The sequence below is a fragment of the Leptonychotes weddellii genome, chromosome 1, assembly GCF_054177405.1.
Source record: "Leptonychotes weddellii isolate Sample4059 chromosome 1, ASM5417740v2, whole genome shotgun sequence".
Classification (NCBI taxonomy): Eukaryota; Metazoa; Chordata; class Mammalia; order Carnivora; family Phocidae; genus Leptonychotes; species Leptonychotes weddellii.
The window spans coordinates 176,582,698-176,597,486 of NC_138369.1; the positions used below are offsets into that span (position 1 = coordinate 176,582,698).

The window sequence follows — 14,789 nt, forward strand, 5'->3', positions numbered from 1 at the left end:
CAGTTTTGTTCCGGTCCCGACGCTCGGGCCGCCCGCCGCCACTAGGGGGCGCGTTTGCGCCTCGATGAAGATTAGTGGTGGGAGGTCCGGCGTCCGGAGCTGGGGTACGTTCCAGGGGCGCGGAGGGTGACCCGTCCGCCACCCCCGGGGGCTCCGCAGGGAAACACACTTCCTCTTTGGAGTCGCACAGTCCGGCAGTCTCCATCACCCGCTTGCCTCCGTGGGTTCGAGCCCAAAGAGCTGGGCGAAACCCTTGCTTCCCGCAAAGAATATTTCTGGGGAGAAAAACGGGAAAGACGACTTCCGTTGACTCTTGCTTTCGTGGTCAGCCCGCCGGTCACGCTGATGACATCTTAACTCTCCGTTTTGCAAGGGTGAGTTCTTAGGTGGGCGGAGGGGCCTGTGCCAGGGTTCTCCATTTATTGGGCCACTGAAGGGAACTCTATAAGCCATAGAGCTCTTTAGAAATTAAATTGCTGGCAGGCCGATCTAGGGACCCAGAGAGAGCGGGTACCGCAGGACCAGCCTCTTGAGAGGATCCCTGGCTGTGTGCAGGATGGAAATCAAACACGAGCCAGCAGGAGGGGAAAGCAAAGTTTGTTGAAGGTCTAGAGAGAGCGCAGGTACAGACAGAAAGGAAAAGAGAGAGCCTCGTCCTTGCTTGGGCCCTGGGAGTTTTTATCGAGGACGTGGTGTCCTCGTAGGCATCCAGGAACCAGTTAGAACAAAGATGAGGGCTCAGGCCTTATTCCTTTGAGCCAGGGTGGTCTTGGTGTCCAGATGTCTAGCTCTGGTGGTCTGGAATACCATATGATCGCTTCCTCGCCATTCTCACCAGAATAGAATAGAATAGAATAGAATAGAATAGAATAGAATAGAATAGAATAGAATAGAATAGAATAAATGTTACCTATTCTAAAGAAATCATTCACTCCTTATCCCTTACAAAGAGGACACACACTATTTGTATTATAAGGCATGTGTAAAGTGGGGGTGCAGGTCCTAGCAAGAACAGAAGCAGGAAAGGGAGCAGAAAGCAGATTTTTATGGAGTCCTTCAGTTTCCCTATCTCACTGGGGTGGAATTTTTGTCTCTTATCCCAAGGGGCCAGAGCAGTGCATTGCACACAGTAGGCACTCAATAGAATGTGCTGAATGATTGACTGCCTTTGAGGGAAGTTCCAGCGCAGCGTCTAACTCCTTTGCCAGAACAGCATGTTATTTCTATCGAAGCAAGCATAACCTAGGTGAAGTGGGATAATGATTTTTATTCAAAGTTGTCGAATGCTGTGGCTTTACTTGAGCCGTTAAGTTTACAAATTAAGCCCGTGGCCTTTCCCCCTCCGCTCCGACTTGCAATGGGAACACAGTGCCACCAGGGGGCGGCACTGGCTAGAGAACAAATACCAGGCATTGTTCCCCCCGCCCCAGGCCTTCCCTTGGGGAATTGGGTGAAATGTGGTCAGGAAGTAGACTTTCAGCTTTAAGATAAATCAGTACTGGAGAGGTAATGTCCAACATGATGACTATAAGTAACAATATGGTATATTTGAAAGTTGCTAAAAATATAAATCCTCAAAGTTCTCATCATAATCTCTGTGAAGCAACAGATATTAATTTACTGTGGTAATCCTTGTGCAATATGCATGTATTTCAAGTCTTTGTGCATGTATTTCAGGTCTTTGTGCTTGTACACCTTAAACAGTGTTGTGTGTCAATTATAAAACTTGAAGAAAAACAAAAGACTCCCTGCCTCCATACATGTGTCTCCTTGTTCTGAATTTTATATTCACAATTGCTCAGGGAGTGTCATTCCTTCACTTTTAAAATGAAAAACGTTAAATAAGCAGCCGATCTTGGACTTAAAGCCGGTCAAGTTTTTCTAGGCCATTTCTCATTTAAAATCCTATTTCAAACCATGAAATACACATATACATCTGTGTGGGATGTGTGTGTGTGTTTTGCATACTCCTTAAATTTGCATACACTTACTCCCTCAAAAGATCTTTGTTCATCAGTCTTTTAGATTTTAACCCCATCTAGTTGCCTTCAGAACATTTTAGAGCAATATTGAACCAAAGCCTCAGAACATAAATTTAAGCAAGTTTAATCATAAATCAATCACAGTGGGAGCAGTAATTGGAAGTCCAAAGTATCACAGAAATTAACTTAGTTGGAAGGATGTTAGTAATGGTAATGTCCAACAAATGTTGAACATATGCCAATCAATCAGGTTTATTAATTTTTGCAAACCTACTCATTCAATAGGCATAATAATCTTTATTTTCCAGATGAGGAAATTCAGGTTTGGAGAACCTGAGAGACCTACCCAAAGTAGATCTTTGGTCAAGAATTCCCTCAAAATATTTCCTTATGCTAAATCTCCTTTCTGGCCTCCTTTATCAGCTTTCTCCCCAAATCTTAGTCTCACTCTCTTGAGTCTCTCTCCCAAACAAAAAGAATCGTCAGGTAAGTGGCAGTAAATATCAAAGGTCAGCCTAGAACATCTTACTGTGCCAGAAAACAAGAAAATTCTCAAAAGACAGGCAGAAGCATGTTAAAAGGATGCAGGATCCAGCTTGACAAGACCTCCCATTGTACAAATTCAGGACAGTTTAAACAACAAAAAGGATAATGATGAAGGATTATAACATTATATATGTTAAAAAAAAAAAAAAGTCCATGAGTCCATAGTGATACTCAAAAATAAATGGGAGCAGAAAGGAAGTTTTCTTACAAAATCCACATAATAGAATAATGGAATGGGGAAAAAATCACCACTCTGCAACTACCCATGCAATAATTGATTCAGAAGGGGATCACCTATGGATGCTAAAAGCAGTGGGGAAAATTTGTTGGGAATCAGGATATTCCCCAAGGATCTAAGTATCACCCCACAGATTATCTCCACAGAGGGATAAAGGAAACGTCATTGGAGAAATCTGGTGGACACTACTTTAACAAAGTGGTCAAAATTTATCATCACCTCAAGTGGGACAATCTGACATTATTTGTGTCTCCTGGTTGTGATATAAACAGTGTGACATGTGTAGTATTCCTACCATAACTGTTTAACCTAAATCGAAAGAATCATGAGGAAGAGAAATCAGATATATCCAGGAAATTCCACAAAACAACTGGCCTAAGCGCTTCAAAAACTTCAGTTTCATGAAAGAGGAACCAAAACAGTTCAGGAACTGTTCTAAATTAAAGGAGACGAAAGAGAGAGATGACAAGTAGCCATGTATGATCCTCACTTGGGTTTTGGATCAGAAAGAAAAAAAAAATTCCAAGGATATTATTATGACAAACTTGAATATGAACTGTATGGTAAATAATAGCATTGTAACACTGCTGTGTTTCTTGGACCTGATGACAGAATTATGGTCATGCAGGAGAAAGTCCATGTTCTTAGGATACAATGTGGAAAGATTTAGGGGTACAGCATCATCATGCCTATAATTCTAATGGCTCAGTAAAAATCAAGGGCTTTATATCTAGAGTGGGAGCAAGACAAATTTAGCAAATTGTGGCAAAATGTTAACAACCAGGGAAGCTAAGCAAGGTGTCAATGGTACTACCCTTTCAATATTATTCTGAAAATTTTCAAAATAAAAAATTGAGGGAATAACCACAGTGGTTTTCAACCACAGAAGTTGTTTTGCTCACATGGCACATCAGGGGATGGCAGCTACAGGACAGTTGTGGCTCAGCAACTTTATTCCAGAATCCAAGCTGTCGAAAGCAGCCCTCTGCCCGCCCCCCTACCCTTTTCCCCTCCTGCCGCGCCCACCCCCACCCCCACCAGCTTGAGACTTGTGGTTCCCTCGCAGAAGGAAGGGAGAGCAAGTTCTGCTCAGTGCACTGGTTCTTGAAAGCTTCTCAGACTCACCAGCTCGTGGCCTCACTGTCCCCTAGCCCTAGCAAGTCCAGTGGCCAAGCCCAGTGGCAACCGGGCGGGCAGCGTATGCCTTCTTGGGAGCCAGTAAATGAGGTTATAGAATTCAAGGAGAAAAGCAACTCACTAACATCTAGAATCCAATAGCCTGGTGACCCTCCCAAGATCCGTTATTCTTCCATGATCACCAGCTGAGTGGGGACTCAAACTCAGATCCATCTCCAAAGCGTATCCTTTGTTTTTCTCTCCAATTCATTGTTTGGGGTTTTTTTAATCCAAATATTTGATTTTACATTTTCAAATTATTATACATTTACTTGCTTGGAAAATCAAGGAAATATATATTATAGGGCATACTTTGAAAAGTTTTGCTCCCAGCTCTTGGTCCCCATTCATTCTTCCCAAAACCTCACACGGGATACCACTGTTATTAATTTCTTGTGCATTCTTGAGAGTTCCGGGTGCCTCTATCAGCTAACCCAAATAGATAAACTCCCTGTCCTCCTCCTTTATGTTTCCAAATGCAGCATACGAAACACATAGTTCTTTGCCTTGCAAAACTGTGCTTTTCATCAGCTTGAATGTGTTAGTCTGGTACTCCTGAGGAGCAGATGCCAAAACAGAATTAAATATGCAAGAATTTTCTTCCAGTGAGAGAAGAGGAGAAGGCTGGCTCCACATGAAGTAGAGGAGGAAGAGAGCCTGGAGGCATTCCTGACTGCCAGAGCAGGCTAGGGAAGCTGGTCAACACCACGAAAGGAGGGGGCACAGTCCTTGAGCCCAAGTCCAGAACTAGAAAGATCCCAGATATTCCCAGCCTGCCAGACTCAGTCTCCGGCTGGGAACAGTGGGTGGGAGGTGTGCCCTCAGAGCAAACAGGGTGGATTTCAGAGTTCAAAAGCAGGGGCTCTTGGTCATGACCCCCCCACCCTCATAGGTGGAGGTCTATGAAGCATTTGAAATAAGCCATCTTTAAGAAATCAAATAATTAGGGCGCCTGGGTGGCTCAGTCGGTTAAGCGACTGCCTTCGGCTCGGGTCATGATTCTGGAGTCCCGGGATCGAGTCCCGCATCGGGCTCCCTGCTCAGCGGGGAGTCTGCTTCTCCCTCTGACCCTCCTCCCTCTCATGCTCTCTGTCTCTCATTCTCTCTCTCAAATAAATAAATAAAATCTTTAAAAAAAAGAAATCAAATAATTAAAGAAGCACTTGCTATGCATTTTACATTTACTATGTAATAAACACACACACACACACATTTCTATCAATGATCTCCATACCCTCCACTTCCACCTGGCTTGAAAGGTACAGACAAACACACAACTCCTAAGATTATAAGAACAGAGGAAAAAGCAGGTGCAATCCAAGCCTTTTCTATTAGTGTGATACCATGGGGCAAAATGGTACCTTCACTTCAACATCAATCCTTACTAACTCCTTAACGGGCTAAGGTAGCAGTGGAGTGTGTCTGTGTGTGGGTGTGTGTGTGTGTGTTTCCGTGGGCTTCTAGAGAAATGAAATGCAATTGAATATAAAAATGTACATATAGATGGGGCACCAAGGTGGCTCAGTCAGTTAAGCATCTGCTTTTGGCTCAGGTCATGATCTCAGGGTCCTGGGATCAAGCCCCGCATCAGGCTCCCTGCACAGCAAGGAAGTCTGCTTCTTCTTTTCCCTCTGCCCCTCCCCCACTCATGTTCATGAGTGCTCTCTCTCTAATAAATAAATCTTTTAAAAAAATAAAGATTAAAAAAATGTACATATAGGAGCACCTGGCTGGCTCAGTCAGTGGAGCATGCAACTCTTGATCTCGGGGTTGCAAATTCAAGCTGGGTGTAGAGATTGCTGGGTGTAGAGATTACTTAAAAATAAAAAAAAAAAATTTTAATATACATAGAGTCCACTCCTGCTAGCATTCCTCCTTTAAACTATTCCATTCTTCCTTTCACCACAAGAAAATATTATCAGTTCTTTCTTATTAGTAAAGAAGAGAGAACCAAGCATACAGATCACCAAAGTATAGAGTTTCTTCTTAGGTAATATTTTCCATCTCATTTTACAAATGTAATGCGTGTGTGTGTGTTTGCACATGTGTGCATGTGTAAGAATTGTGTTAGGAAAGTAAAATTTTTGTTTCTAAGCTTCATTAATAAAGACCAAGTAATGTTTATTTAAAACACTAATGATTCAGTAAGCCTTGAAAACTATAAATTAAATCACAAGTTGAAGGGAGAGTATGGATCATTTATTCCAGCCACCTCATTTACTAGAGAGAGAAGATGACTCACAGAAAGACTAGTATTTGGCTCAAGGTCGTACAGAATGCTAGTGTAGCATCTGGGATTACTGGAAACACCAGGGCATGTGGAAAATGCCAGGACTCCTGAAATTGGCATGCACTCCTTAAAATGCTCTGAATCATCCCACCCTGCTGCAGCCACACCAAACCCTTCATTTCATAGTTCTGTGAACGCTGCAAGAATTCTCTTCCCATTTGCTTAGGATTTCAAAGATGTACTAATCCCTCAAACACATGTTAATGCGGATTTTCTTTGATGAGAAGGGACAGATATATTCTCCAGAAGTAAGCTCCTCCTTCAGTCCTCCCTCCTATTTGAGACTGAGAAAACCTTTAAGAGTACCCTCAAGTTCACTTACAGTCTTTTAGGATGAGGGTTCATGGTGAGTGAAAATGGGGAGTGGGGTGAAAATTCATGAAATTGGCCAAGGTGATGCTTTTTTGGTGAAACAAAATACTTTCCTCCAGAATCCCTCTCCCTAATTATACATAACTTCTTTTTTCCCACTTTTTATTGTTCTTTTAAACTCTTGACTTTCCCTGTCTAATTCACTATTCCTTGACTATGACACTGGCCCGTCCTCCCTTCTCTCTCCACCATCCAATCTTGACCTGCTCTGGGAAAACACACAAGCTGGATCCTGAACACCCAAAAGCAACCCACACCCACTGACTAACTTATGAAATGTGGTATTGGGAGGAAGTGAAAGCCTCTGTTAGATCCCAGATGTCTACTTCTTAGCCCTGTGACTTGGGGACAGCTGGACCATAATTTACTTAACCATACTCTCTTTCATGTACACTTAGGATATTTGAAATATTTTGCTGCAATGAGCATCTGTCTATCTAAAATCTGTACACTGGTGTATTTCTTCAGAAGAGGTTCCTAGCAACAGAATTGCTTGGTCAAGGGTATATGCGTTTGAAATTTTGATAGGTGCTGCCAAAGTGTCCATCAAAGCCATTAAACAAGACAAAGCAGAGATAGGTTTATTCCAGATGACAGTTGCAAATATTATCATAGTGGTAAAAGGCCACACTTTCATACATCTTTGACTTGGTGAATGAGGTCCAAGGTCACACCCTCTAACCTTCCACTTTCCCCATTTCATATACAAGAGCCTTTTTAACTTGACCTGGCATTTATCTGTTGGCGTCATCACAGAAAATGCAAACTCAGAGCCAGTAATTTCTTGACAATCTTTATTTCAAAGGGCTGGATTATATCTCTCAATCCTATTATAAAAGCATATACCACCTTACTGTATATCTTCAATAGCAATGAGTTGATCTCTCCAGACTTGACTTCGTGTTTTCCTCTAGATTCCATTTCAAATGGTTTTACATTTTTTATTGCTGTTTTACGTTACACAAACAACATAGTCTCTCTATAAAACTGCAAACACATAGAGAGTAAAGCATGAGTCATCCTTCCCAATCTCGCTGCACTATATATCTCTATATTTCTATACCTGGATCTCAGATATTCTTAGTTTCTCAATCCATTCTTTAAGACTCAACTGCTCCATATACTGTTCAGGTTATTCAATAAATCCCCAAGAAGTGGCAAAGGCAATGAAATATAGGAACAACAAGAATAAAGAAACAGAAACTCCCTGAACAGTTCTCTCTGTGGCAACTGTGGGAGTATTTTGATAACTGTTGGCAGCAGGACGCTGCATGTGATGTGGGGAAGGAAACCTTGGCATTCAAACAAGCAAATGGTTTGGCGACAGTTTATTAAATTTCTGCAATGCTTGCAAATGCCAGTAACAATTTCTCAGACTGCAGACTTACTACATGTGACAGGTTTGAGAATGGTTCACAATTGTCATCAAATAAATTACCCTTCAAAATTAAAAATCATAGGGACTCTGAATAATTTTCATTACTAAAACAAAAGCTCCCTAGAGTTTCTGTATTTAACTTGTGTGTTTTGGTTGTTTTCTTGCCACAGAAGCAGAAGGCAAGCAAAGGCATCCAAGTAAAATTATAATTAAATCTCACTGGTAAGTTTTTATCAAACTATTAGATCTTATTTGTGCAAAAAAAAAAAAAAAAAAAGAAGTCTATATTCCTTCCTAAATGTATATCTATAAATGCCTTAATTAAAAAAGATTTTCAAAGCAATAGCTAACATTATACCATAAGGAACTAGAATAAGAAGACCAAAGCTAGCAAAAGGTAGGAAATAATAAAGATTAGAGCAGAGATCAGTGAAATAGAGAACAGAAAAACAATAGAGAAAGTCAATGAACCAAAAGTCAGTTATTTGAAAATATAAATTTTTTCTTGGTTAGCTAAACTGACCAAGAAAAAAGAGAGAAAACACAAATTACTAAAATCAGGAATAAAAGAGGGAACATTACTACCAACCTTATAGTAATAAAATAGATTATAAGGAAAGTTATGAACAACTATATGCCAACAAATCAGGTAACTTAGATGAAATGGACCAATTCCTAGAAAGACACAAACTACCAAAACTGACTCAAGAAAAAAATCAAAAATCTGAATAGGCCTATAACAAGTAAAGAGATAAAATTAGTAATTTAAAAAATTTCCTACAAATAAAAGACCAAGTTCAGATAACTTTACTGGTGAAGTCTACCAAATATTTGAAGGAAAATTAATACTAATTCTTTGCAAACTCTTCCAAAATATAGGAGAGGCAGGAACACTTTTTAGTTCATTTTATGAGGCCAGAATTATTCTGATACCAAAACCAGAAAAATATATCACAAGGAAAAATAAAACCACAGACCAAAATCCCATATGAATATAGATGCAAACAATCTTCAACAAAATACTAGCAAACTGAATCCAACAACATATAAAAAGATTACATACCAGGACCAAATGGGATTTATCCCAGAAATTCAAGGGTGGTGTAATATATGAATATCAATCAATGTAATACACTATATATAATAAATGACAAAAAAAACACATAATAATCTCAACAGATGCAGAAAAGGCATCCTTTCTTGATAAAATCCAACATCCTTTCTTGATCAAAACACTCAACAAACCAGGAATAGAAGTGAACTTGCTCAACCATCCACATCTAACATCATACACGATGGTGAAAGACTGAATACTTTCTCTTAAATCAGGAACAAGAAAGAAAAGAATGTTCACTCTTTCACTTCTGTTTAACATCATACTGGAAGTCATATCCAAGACAATTAGGCAAGAAAAAGAAATAAAAGTGCTCACTTCAGCAGCACATATACTAAAATTGGAACAACACAGAGAAGATTAGCATGGCCCCTGAATAAGGATGACACACAAATTCATGAAGCATTCCCCCCACCTCAAAAAAAGGAAGGAAGGAAGGGAGAAAGAAAAGCATCTGGATTGAAAAAGAAGCAGCAAAAATATATTTGCAGATGACATGATATTGTACATAGAAAATCCTAAGGAATCCACTAAAAAAGTATTGGAACTAATAAAGTACAAGAAGGTTGCAGGATACAAGATCAATATAAAAAATCAGTTTCTATTCCTATAGACTAGCACTGAAAATTCTGAAAATAAAATTAAGAAAACAATCCCATCCCATTTACAATAGCATCAAAAAGAATAAATCACTTAGGTATAAACTGAGTAAAAGAAGTGCAAGACTTGTTCACTGAAAACTATAAAACATCACTGAAAGTAATTAAAGACCTTAAAAAATGGGAAGATATCCTATGTTCGTGGACCAAAAGACTTAATATTGTCAGGATGGTAATACTCCCCAACTTGATTTGTAGATGCAGTATAATCCCTATCAAAATCCCAGCTGGCTTTTGAAGAAATTGACAAGATGATTGTAAAATTCATACAGAATTGCAAAGAACCCAGAATAACAAAACAATCTTGAAAAAGAAGAACAAAGTTAGAAGACTCATACTTCCTGATTTCAAAACTTACTACAAAGCTACAGTAATTAAGACAATGTGGCACTGGCTTACAGATGGACATAGAGAATGGTGGAAAAATTGAGAGTCCAAAAATAAATCCTTACATTTATGGACAATTGATTTTTGACAAATGTATCAAGACATAATAGGGAGAGAATAATATTTTCTTTTTTTTTTTTTTGATTTTATTTATTTATTTGAGAGAGAGAATGAGAAAGAGCACATGAGAGGGGGGAGGGTCAGAGGGAGAAGCAGACTCCCCGCCTAGCAGGGAGCCCGATGCGGGACTCGATCCCGGGACTCCAGGATCGTGACCTGAGCTGAAGGCAGTCGCTTAACCAACTGAGCCACCCAGGCGCCCGAGAATAATATTTTCAATAAATGGTGCTGGGACAACCGGATATCCACATGCAGAGAATGGAATTTATTTACCAAGATATATCTCCCATACCAGACAACATACACAAAAGTTATATGACTACCTCACAACATATACAAAAAGTTAATTCAAAGTGAATTACAAATCTAAATGAAAGAGCTAAAACTAGAAAACTCTTAGAAGAAAACAGGACTAAATCATTTTGACCTTGAGTTAAAGCAGTGGTTTCTTAGATGTAAAAAAAAAAAAAAGCATAAGTAAAAAAAGAAAAAATAAATTGTACTACATCATACTTTGTGCACAAATCATCAAGAAAGTGAACAGATTTCCACAGAATGGGAAAAAGAAATTTGTAAATCACATACCTGACAAGAAATTTGTATCCAGAATATATTAAAAAAACACAACCCAATAACAAAAATGGGGCAACTAATCTAAATTAAAAGTGGGCAAAACATTTGAATAGACATTTATCAAAGAAGATACACAAAATAACCAGCAGGCATGAAAAGCAAGGAGAAGATGCTCAACATCATTAACCATCAGCGAAATGCACGTCTAAACCAAATGAGATACTACTTCACACCCATTAGGTTGGCTTTAATTAAAAAGGCAGTTTTGACAAGAGCTGAGGAGGGTATGGAGACACCATAACCTACACATTGCTGGTGGGAATGTCAAGCGGTACGGCTGCTTTGGAAAACAGTCTGGCAGTTCCTCAAAATGTTGAGCGTACAGTTATCATGTAACCTAGCAATTCAACTCTCAGGCATACACCAAGAGAAATGAAAACATACATCCACACCAAAAATCGTACCTGAATATTCATAGCAACATCAGTCATAATAGCCAAAAGGTGGAAACGACCCAAATGTCCATCAACTAATGGATGAAAAACAAAATGTAGTGAATCCATACAACAGAATATTATTCACCAGTGAAAAGGAATAAAGTACTGATACATGCTACCACAACGGATGAGTCCAGAAAACATTATGCTAAATGAAAGAAGCCCATCACGAAAGATCACATAGCGTATGGTTCAATTTATATTAAGTGTTCAGAATAGGAAACTATATAGAGACTGAAAGTAGGTTAGTGGTTAATTAGGACTGGGGAAAGGGGGTTGAGAGTTGGGGGTGAATGCTAACGGATACTAAGTTTCTTTTAGGAGAGACTAAAATGTTCTAAAATTAGATATGGTGATGGTTGGGGTGCCTGGGTGGCTCAGTTGGTTAAGTGGCCAAATCTTGATTTTGGCTCAGGTCATGATCTCAGGGTCCTGGGATAGAGCCCTGTGCCTTGGAATCTGGTTGGGATTCTCTCTCTGCCTCTGTCCCTCCCCCCCACTTGCTCGTTCTCTCTAAAATAAATAAATAAATCTTTAAAAAAAAAAGATGTGGTGATGGTTTCACATCCCCGTAAATATACTAAACAACACTGAATTTATGCTTTAAATGGGTGAATTGTATAGCATTTGACTAATATCTTTTTTTTTAAGATTCTATTTATTTATTTGTCAGAGAGAGACACAGCGAGAGAGGGAACACAAGCAGGGGGAGTGGGAAAGGGAGAAGCAGGCCTCCCGTGGAGCAGAGAGCCCGATGTGGGGCTCGATCCCAGGACCCTGGGATCATGACCTGAGCCGAAGGCAGAGGCTTAACCATCTGAGCCACCCAGCCGCCCCAGTAAAGCCGTTTTTTAAAAATTCCCAACTAGTCTGGTTGGCCTTTTGACAGGATACCTTATTCCCAGTCCCTTGGGCATCACACTTTCCTGCCTCTTACCGTCAACCTTGACATGCCCTAGAGGAGGCCAGTTGAGTCCTGATCACCTAAAACCACCCCCAAATTAGTTGCATACAACCAGCATGAACCGCCAGTGAGAGCACAGCTCCAGAGCTAAGCTGCCTTTGTTCAAATCCCTGCTCTCCACTTCTTAACCCTTGACTTGTATTAGCTTATTTGCACCTCACGTTTCTAATTAATCATTAAAAATTGGAGTAATTATAATACCGTGTAGCACTTGGGGACAATTAAAGCATTGGCATTCAGCTCATTAATGGGTACGCTCAAGGAGGTCGGTTTTTGTTATCGGGAGTAACCTTCACACTGTGACCCTCATGGGTGGGACTTGTTCTGGCCCAGATCTGGATGATTTCTCATTTTATTTCACATGGAGATGACAACAGGTGCCTTCACTGGGCTCCCTAACCTAGCAGAAGGCACTAGATCTCTCTGCTACACCGTGGGTTGGCCACATAGCCATTTGGATATGGGAGGTAGTTTAGCACATATCCATAGTTAAATGGAATTATGTGTTTTTAATTAGAATATTCTCTGCATCAAGTGTGAGCTAAGGGGACTCATTACCTCATTCTTAGAAAAATAATTACACATAAATAAGAGTATAAAGAAATGCATTTAGAAGGTAGTGAACATTTAAAACATCAGGAAAAGGGAGTGTATTTACAATTCCAGTTTGTAAATCTCTCACTTATTTGTAATCAGATTGTTTTTTATTCAACTCAGGTTAATTTTCCTGTTGGTATAAGTCATCTCTGATAATCATTCTATATTTATTCTCATCCCTTTCCTTTGCAATCCACAATATTTAGATGCTCGACAAGCTGGAAAATTCAACCCAGCATCTTCTACAATAAAAAATTTCCATCACAAGGATGCCTGGGTGGCTCAGTTGGTTAAGCGTCTGCCTTCGGCTCAGGTCGTGATCCTGGAGTCCCAGGATCGAGCCCCGCATCGGGCTCCCTGCTCCGCGGGAAGCCTGCTTCTCCCTCTCCCACTCCCCCTGCTTGTGTTCCCTCTCTCGCTGTCTGTCAAAAAATAAATAAAATCTTAAAAAAAAAAAAAAGAGTGGCATGCTCTATCAACTGAGCCAGCCAGACACCCCCCAACCATGATATTTTAATGTCACTGATATACAGTTGACCCTTGAACAATGTGGGGGTTAGGAACACCAACCCCCCACACAGTCGAAAATCTGCACGTAACTTTTGATTCCCCCCAAAACTTAACTCCTAATAGCCTGCTTTTGACCAGAAGCCTTATGGATAACATGAACAGTATATTAACACATAGTTTATATGTTACATGTATTATATATTGTATTCTTACAATGAGGTAAGCTAGAGAAAAGAAAACGTCATTAGGAAAACCATAAGGAAGAGAGAATACATTTACAGTACTGTATTTATCAAAAAAATCCACGTATAAGTGGACTTGCGCACTTCAAACCCCTGCCGTTCAAGGGTCAAGTGTACTATATATCTGTTTAAGCTTTTTTACCTCCAACAAAATAATTTCCTCCGCCTTGGGGGCAATATTGCACCCACTGACAACTGATGGCCTTATTCTAGTATTCAAATTTCATATGGTAAGAGAAAGTCAGATGAACTAACTTCCTCCTGCCACCTGTTATTTCAGTAGCAGAAATGAATTCAAAAAACATTCGATTATTGCTGTGCTAATTCGGAGTGGTCCACGGATCAGCAGCATCACCACCACTGGGTAGTTGGTTAGCAATGCAGACTCTCAGCCCCACCTCAGACCTACTCCATCAGCATCTGCGTTTTAACACGATCCTCTGTTAATTCAGATGCCCGTTAGCCTGAGAAGCATTGGTTTACAGGACAATCCTCTACTCAACTGGGAAACATTAAGATAATGTGTGAATGGAAAAAAGATGCATAGGCCCTAAAACCAGTTTTTAAGTAACCCACAACTTCCTCTCAAATTCTGACTCATACACCAAGTTTCTTTGGTCATCAATATTATTTTTTAAATGTACAACTGGGTGTCTTTTGTTTGAGAAACGGTAATTTCATTTTCTTCTAAGCAAGTGAGAAATCCCCATGAGGCCTCATCTTGCTGCCCCGCCTCCTCACCCCCACCCCCCGCTGTTTCTCTCCCAAAAAGCAGGTGTGTTCCAATTAGTTGGAGAGAACAAGATAAATAAAGAGAAGTTTCTCTTTTTCTCCCCAATGAATTAGCCTTCCAACTTCCAGTCAGGGCCTCCATAAAATTAAGCTTGTTTTGTCAGTGATCATTTCTCTTGGATCAAGTAAGTGGGTGGAGCAGGTAATAAGGCAAAGAGGTTTTATCTACTTTACCATTTCGAAGAACTAGCAAGTCAGCATGCGGGAGAGGATACTGAATTAATTCAATACACTTTGGTTCCTTATTTATAAAAATAGAGTTAATTTTTTAATTAATTTTTGAGAGGATAAGAATGAAATTTTGAAATGTGTGTGAAATAAATGAAAATTCTTAGCCATACAGAAAAGAAGA

At 39.9% G+C, this 14,789-nt stretch overlaps 1 long non-coding RNA gene and 1 other non-coding gene across 2 annotated transcripts; both read left to right on the forward strand.

Annotated features, from left to right (window-relative positions):
* The first annotated feature begins 46 nt into the window (after nt 1-46).
* On the forward strand, nt 47-14,203 carry LOC115944464 (uncharacterized). The gene is made up of 3 exons (XR_004079013.2): nt 47-374; nt 8,153-8,204; nt 13,100-14,203. It is a non-coding gene; the product is annotated as an uncharacterized LOC115944464 (long non-coding RNA).
* LOC115944467 (U6 spliceosomal RNA) lies at nt 9,407-9,513 on the forward strand. Its single transcript, XR_004079015.1, has one exon. It is a non-coding gene; the product is annotated as a U6 spliceosomal RNA (small nuclear RNA).
* Nucleotides 14,204-14,789: the final 586 nt, after the last annotated feature.